Source organism: Pseudophryne corroboree, chromosome 9, assembly GCF_028390025.1.
Source record: "Pseudophryne corroboree isolate aPseCor3 chromosome 9, aPseCor3.hap2, whole genome shotgun sequence".
In the NCBI taxonomy this organism is placed as follows: domain Eukaryota; kingdom Metazoa; phylum Chordata; class Amphibia; order Anura; family Myobatrachidae; genus Pseudophryne; species Pseudophryne corroboree.
In genome coordinates this window covers 249,465,731-249,472,165 of record NC_086452.1, presented here as the reverse complement: position 1 = coordinate 249,472,165, position 6,435 = coordinate 249,465,731, and the positions used below count along the sequence as shown (strand labels likewise).

General features: G+C 41.4%; 1 pseudogene; it reads right to left on the bottom strand.

The window, feature by feature from the left end:
• Positions 1-4,543: 4,543 nt before the first annotated feature.
• LOC134964757 (5S ribosomal RNA) lies at positions 4,544-4,662 on the bottom strand (annotated as a pseudogene).
• Between the last annotated feature and the right edge of the window lie 1,773 nt (positions 4,663-6,435).

Sequence of the window (6,435 nt, the reverse complement as noted above, 5' to 3'; positions counted from 1 at the left end):
TTTCCAGGTGTACCGATGGCTAACGGGTACTGATTCGGTGAAGTCTAATTACAGAAACCAGGCACGTACATCATACCGGCAAAGAAGGGGACGTCCAGATAAAGGACATCATTCATCTAACAGCGATAGTGATTTCGTTGTCGCTGATTCAGATGATGCCATCTCTGCTAACCGTCCCCCTTTAGGGGCTACCGCCAGGGCCAGAGCGGAGGCTGGCCCAAGCCAACGAGGCGCGGCGGACAAAACCAAAGGATTCACAAAAGGAACCAAATCCAAGAAAACAACTTGATCTTTAACCTATCCTCCAGGCCATTAACATCTATTGAAGAATCTGTTTTAAATAAAGGACTCTCCTTCATCCCGACTAATCAACATGATCCTTTTGAGTGGCAAGCTGATTTACATCAAATGAATAGGAAACTAAGGCTACGGGAATTTTTTCAAAATTCAACTAATCAACCGCAAACTGATCCGACCAGTAAAATTGTACGCAAGTACAGTACATCAACATTTGATCCTGTCTCCAACAATCCATCGCTGAAAACATTCGGGAGGTTAATGGATGACTCAGTGAACAGATTTATAGCGACTCCGAAGCCGATATATCACAACCTATCATTAGATCAGCGTAAAGCATTGAAAGATCTTAGTTCAGACAGGTCCATAATTATCCGTCCTGCGGACAAGGGCGGCAGCATTATGCTGCAAGATCGGGCACAGTATATTGAAGAAATTATGAGGCAACTCGCATGTTCAGAAACCTATACTAAACTGGACAATGACCCGACAATGAGGTTCCAAAGGGAACTCAACACTGTATTGGAACAGGCGGTGCAGAACAAGCTAATAGAACCTAAATTGAAAGAAGCTCTCCTTCCCAAGAATCCGATTGTTCCTTGCTTATACACATTACCTAAGGTTCACAAAGACTTAGTGAACCCCCCTGGCAGGCCAATTGTGTCTGCGAGGGGCTCCTTATATCAACCAATTGCCGAACTTTTGGACTCTCTCCTCCAACCACATGTGATCAAACGACGAACTTACTTAAAGGACACCACTACATTCCTTAGAAGAATCATGGAATTTGACGGACTATCAGATGATACTTTATTATGCACGATGGATGTCTCCTCTCTCTATACGTCGATTCCGCATAGAGAGGGTTTAGAGGCAATGAATAGATTCATTGGTAATCTTGATGACGATTTGGGCCTGGACATAACACTTTTTCTGAAGCTATTAGAATTAGTACTTACCAGGAATTATTTTTTGTTTAATGGTTTATTTTATTTACAGCTAGCCGGGTGTGCCATGGGCAGTAGTGTGGCACCGGCATATGCCAATGTTTTTATGTTCGATCAAGAACAGAAATTATTTTTTGATAATCTGCATTATAGTCAAAATATTGTGTGGTTTATCCGTTACATAGACGACTTATTTATGTTATGGAAAGGGAGTAAAGTAGCCTTTGAGGAAATGATGCATAATATCAATCATACACCAGGACCAATCAAATTTACTTTTGTTTGCAAATCAGATCAGATTGATTATTTAGATGTGACAATCCATTTGAAAGGGGGTCAATTAGTCTCGACAGTGTTTTACAAGAACACGGACCGTAATTCTTTGTTAGATGCTAGTAGCCACCATCCAGTAGCATTAAAGAGGGGTCTCCCCTATTCCCAGATGTTAAGAGTGGCACGCATAACCAGCGACCCGAATCAGTTAGAGGACGCACTACAAATAGTGGTCAATAAATTTAAAAAGCGGGGTTATAATCCCAAAGATCTAGAGATGACTAAAAATAAAGTAATGTGTCAAGATCGGACAGTGATGCTCCAAGACACTCCCACTCAAAATCGTGTGGATGATAAATTCATCTGGTCTACCAGATACTCTACCTCTAGCCCTATTATACCACGTGCTAGCAAGGCTTTATGGCCCATCATCAAAACTGACAAGTCTTTGCCGAATTTTCAAAATACTCGAGTTATGACTAGTTATAAACGTGGCCGCAATTTGCGTGACCACTTAGTTAAAACTGACATCACAGACCATACTCCCAAACCAGGGTTGTTCGGATCAATTAAAAAGGCAGGCTGTTACAAATGCCCCTCATGCATTACATGTTCCTCTTTGATTACAGGTTCCTACTTTACTCATCCCGTCACTAACCAAAAATTTTCAATTAGACATGTGTTAAACTGCACCACTAGATTCATTATCTACTACATCATCTGCCCTTGCCCATTAATGTATGTTGGTCTCACTACCCGCACATTGCGGGAGCGTATGGCATTACACCGGTCTAACATCAATCAGGCTCTAATGGGCAAAGCCAATTGATCAACCGGTGTCCAGGCATTGCTGTGCCAAAGCACACACGTTTTCAGATTTGCGTTATCAAATGATAGATCACGTTCCACAATCATTGCGAGGAGGTGACAGGGTTTTGGCACTCCATAGATTTGAAGCCAAATGGATAGTTAGATTAAATACACTGCACCCTGCAGGTTTAAACGAAAAAATCAATTGGAATTACTTACGATATTATTGAGGTACATGATGAGGCTTCTATTGGGACTTATTATAGGAGGTTGTTGGCATAATAATGGTTTCTTTATACACTGCTTGTTTCATACAGGGTGTACTAGTATTTTGAAAACTTATTGTGTCCCTCAGAATATAGTTATAAGAATTCATGTTCCCTTTGCTTCTTAGCCAGCGGTTAATCTATACCATGTTTTTTTAATGTGTTAGATGTGATTTGTATATGCTGGTAATGTGCCACAGATAATGTGGCCCATTGCAGTTGTATATCCAGGTCGCATAATTTTTATAATAAACTGTGTTTCTATCTCCACTATATGTGTGCAGTTCACTTTTCACATTATGTTTTGTCTACTAGGTATATGGCTCCCCCTGTCAGGCTAACCAGCCAGGGACAGCGTGTGATTCTCCGCACATCGGGTTTCTACGGCAACCGCCGCGTCCCGATGACGTCATCGTCCAGGCGCCTCGGCCGGACCGGAAGCTCCACGCGTCTCCTGGATCAGGTGTGCTGACAGGGGGTTGCTATATAGGTAAGTTTAATGTTGTATGTCTGTTTTATGCTGTTTGCTGGGCACTAGCATCACCTGAGGAAGGGACCTGATGCGTCCCGAAATGCTGCATCGTGTTTTGTATGCCTGTGCCATGTAAGATCCATCCTGCATCTTAGCTGTCTGTGGTTGTGCTCACCCAGACAATGCACTGATGCAGGCTTTTGTTACATTAAACTACAAGCATTTATTCATAAGTCCTGGAGTGCCGTGTCCTGTTCTGAACATTCATTTGTTCTGACTGTACTACATACTATTGTTTGGACAAAGGCACACAGGCGACTGGACTATTACCAGGAGTGCCGGATTATTTGGATATTATATATATATATATATATATATATATATATATATATAATAATTTTAAAAATGTATTCACAAAAAATTATGTACATATCTCTTTAAAAGAATGGGACAAAAAAACATACACAATCATTAAAAGATGGATAAAGTGCAAGATGCAATAAATGTAAGAGGATTTAGCTTATCTGAGTATAGGTACACTGTCAGGTTGACCAACGCGTTTCGTCACACAGACTTCATCAAGGGGTAAAAGCAAAATGGGACTGGGCTTCTATTTATACTACTATTCATCCATACTCAATTATTACTTCACATCCTGTTTTTTAAGTAAGTTGCTACTTGCTAAAGGTTAAGCCTATAAATATAATTAAAATACATAATGCACATGTGGTATACATGAATCTAGTGAAAACGAGTGCTTTGGGAACAGGTTTGGGTTTAGAAAACGCCTTAAGACAACTTTATATGAATAATAGCGGTACTTCCGCCACACTTCCGGTATCGTCGCGTCAATTTGTCACTTCCGCCCCACTTCCGGAAACGCGATTGCGCATGCGCCCGCTGTCCTCACTGAGGTAGATGATCATAGAGGCTGGACTTAAAGTGGCTGGACTTCCGCGACTCCGTACACTGCTGCGCCAATTTTGTCAGGGGTATTCCTAGTTGATTTCAATGTGGCGGCCATTTTGGTGGAGACCGGGATTAGGGACACTTTTTTCACTCCTCCACAACGGTTACCATGGAAACAAATTGAAAGCATATAAATAATAGAAAACCATGTAATGCTCTATTACAAATGAATTTCAAGAAAGGAAAATTAGAAAATAGAGACTATTAGGGATAACTGTCTGATATTGGTGGTATATAGTGAACATATTAGCGCTGTGCTTATATATTATAATATTATCTGATATTGGTGGTATGTAGTGAATATATTAGTGCTATGCTTATATAATAGTGGTATAATATGTTAAGTTAGCATTGTGATAACTAATGATGTGCATAAAAATAATAATATGATATATACTCTTATGGCGATAAGATATAAGTATAAATAATAAATATTATTATTAATAATTAAGTGAAAAATAAGTTATCCTATTGACACGCTTGATACAGGCATTCGGAATTCTCAGACTTGGTTACAGTACCTGATCTTCCCAGGTGGTCTCCCTTTCTGGTACTGATCAGGCCCAACACTGCTTCGCTTCCAAGGTCGGGCGAGATTGGGCATTTCCAGTGTGGTTTGTCAGCGGCATTTCCAGTTTCAATGTCAGCGGCTCCCACCGCTCTGGGTCCTCCTCCTGGGATTGGCGGAAGTCTGATGACGTCACCTGCTCCCCGCCCACGTGATGCCGGGGGTCATGGCGGCGCCCCTGCCCTGGGGAGCCACCGGGAGCTACGCCAGCCAGGCGCCGGAGCCCGTGGACCACCGAAGGCGGAGGCCGCAACACAGACCAGCAGGCACGCAGGGGTAAGCGCGGTGAACGCCGCCTATGGCGTGTGACAGACACTACAGGACTTTTAAAGTGATAAAGTATATCTTTACTTATATATAAAGTAAAAAAAACAGTTGTGAATTTGTTCACAATCTACTTTCACTTTAAAATTGCTGTAGGGCAGTCTATTCTTTATATACTGTATAATACTGTATATAGGGTCTGATGGGGATATTTAATTGTGGTTAGATACGCAATGTCGCCGGTCAGAATACAGACAGCAGCATGCCGACCACTATAATACCAACATCTTGAATTCAATTAATTAACCTTACCCTTTACCCAAACCCTTCCTCTCTGCAGCCTAACCCTCCCCGGCATGCTAAAATTCAGGATGTCAGCTGTCAGGATTCTGGCGTGGTATATTTGTATGCTCCTTATTGTGTTACATGTCCCCATCTGTAAGTTCATTACTGACCCGCATACAGAGATATCCTTCAGTTTTTTGCTAGATGACTTCAGTGGCTCCCTCCAGTGGCCGGTGCCCCTAGGCAGCCGCCTAAAGCTGCCTAATGGTAGAGCCGGCCCTGGGTCCCGTGGAGTACAATTCATAAACCAAAACCCCATTGTTTTTTCAGATATATACTAAAGCATTAAGGTGAATGAAGATGCAAAGGAGAGTGCAGGGTTCTCTGTATATGTATATTTGAATCAGGGGGTCACAGCCCACCACACCCCAACCTAGGGGTGGGGAGTAGGTGAGTGCACCCCTCTCCTGGGAGTGGCGAGTGCAGTGGATCCCCATATATATATATATATATATATATATATATATATATATAAAATAAAACTATAAATTTATTTTCCTTAATGGCTCTCTCTGTCAGTATGCCAGGGTGCCCTCCTTCAAAAGTATACACATAGCTGGGTTCTCTAGGGAATACCTTGCAAGTATAATTCGAGTAGCAATGCAAGAACCAGGCGGCACTCACCGGACTTTTAAAAAAAACAAAAAACAATTGTATTAAGAACTGTAGTTACAGCTAGAGGAACAGCATATTCAGTCTCATCACTGGTGAGACTGAATATGCTGTCCTTCTAACTGTAACTACAGCTCTTAATACAATTGTTTTTTTAGGAAAAAGTCCGGTGAGTGCCGCCTGGTTCTTGCATTGCTACTCGGGTTATACTTGCAAGGTATTCCCTAGAGAACCCAGCTATGTATATAGCTATGTAGCTATGTATATGGTAAATAAAAGCACCTGAAACGTTAACTGAAAAAGCTGCTGTAGCTACTGTACTTCTTTCATTGAAATCAGTGGAGTGCCACCCGTTTCTTTTACTTCTATGATGGTTCCATATTTATTTATAATGTGGCAAGGATCATATACACCAGGTAAAAGTTCCGCACTGCAGGTTTATTTTCCACAGCTTTTCTACAGGTAGGAAATTCACAAATGAACATAAGCAGTTACCAATTAATTAGAGTAGTATTATAATGTTACAAATTTGTATGTTACACAGGCACTGATACAAAAAGGAAACAGTGAATCCCAAAACTTAAAATACTGCTGCCCTATTCCTGTTGGTAA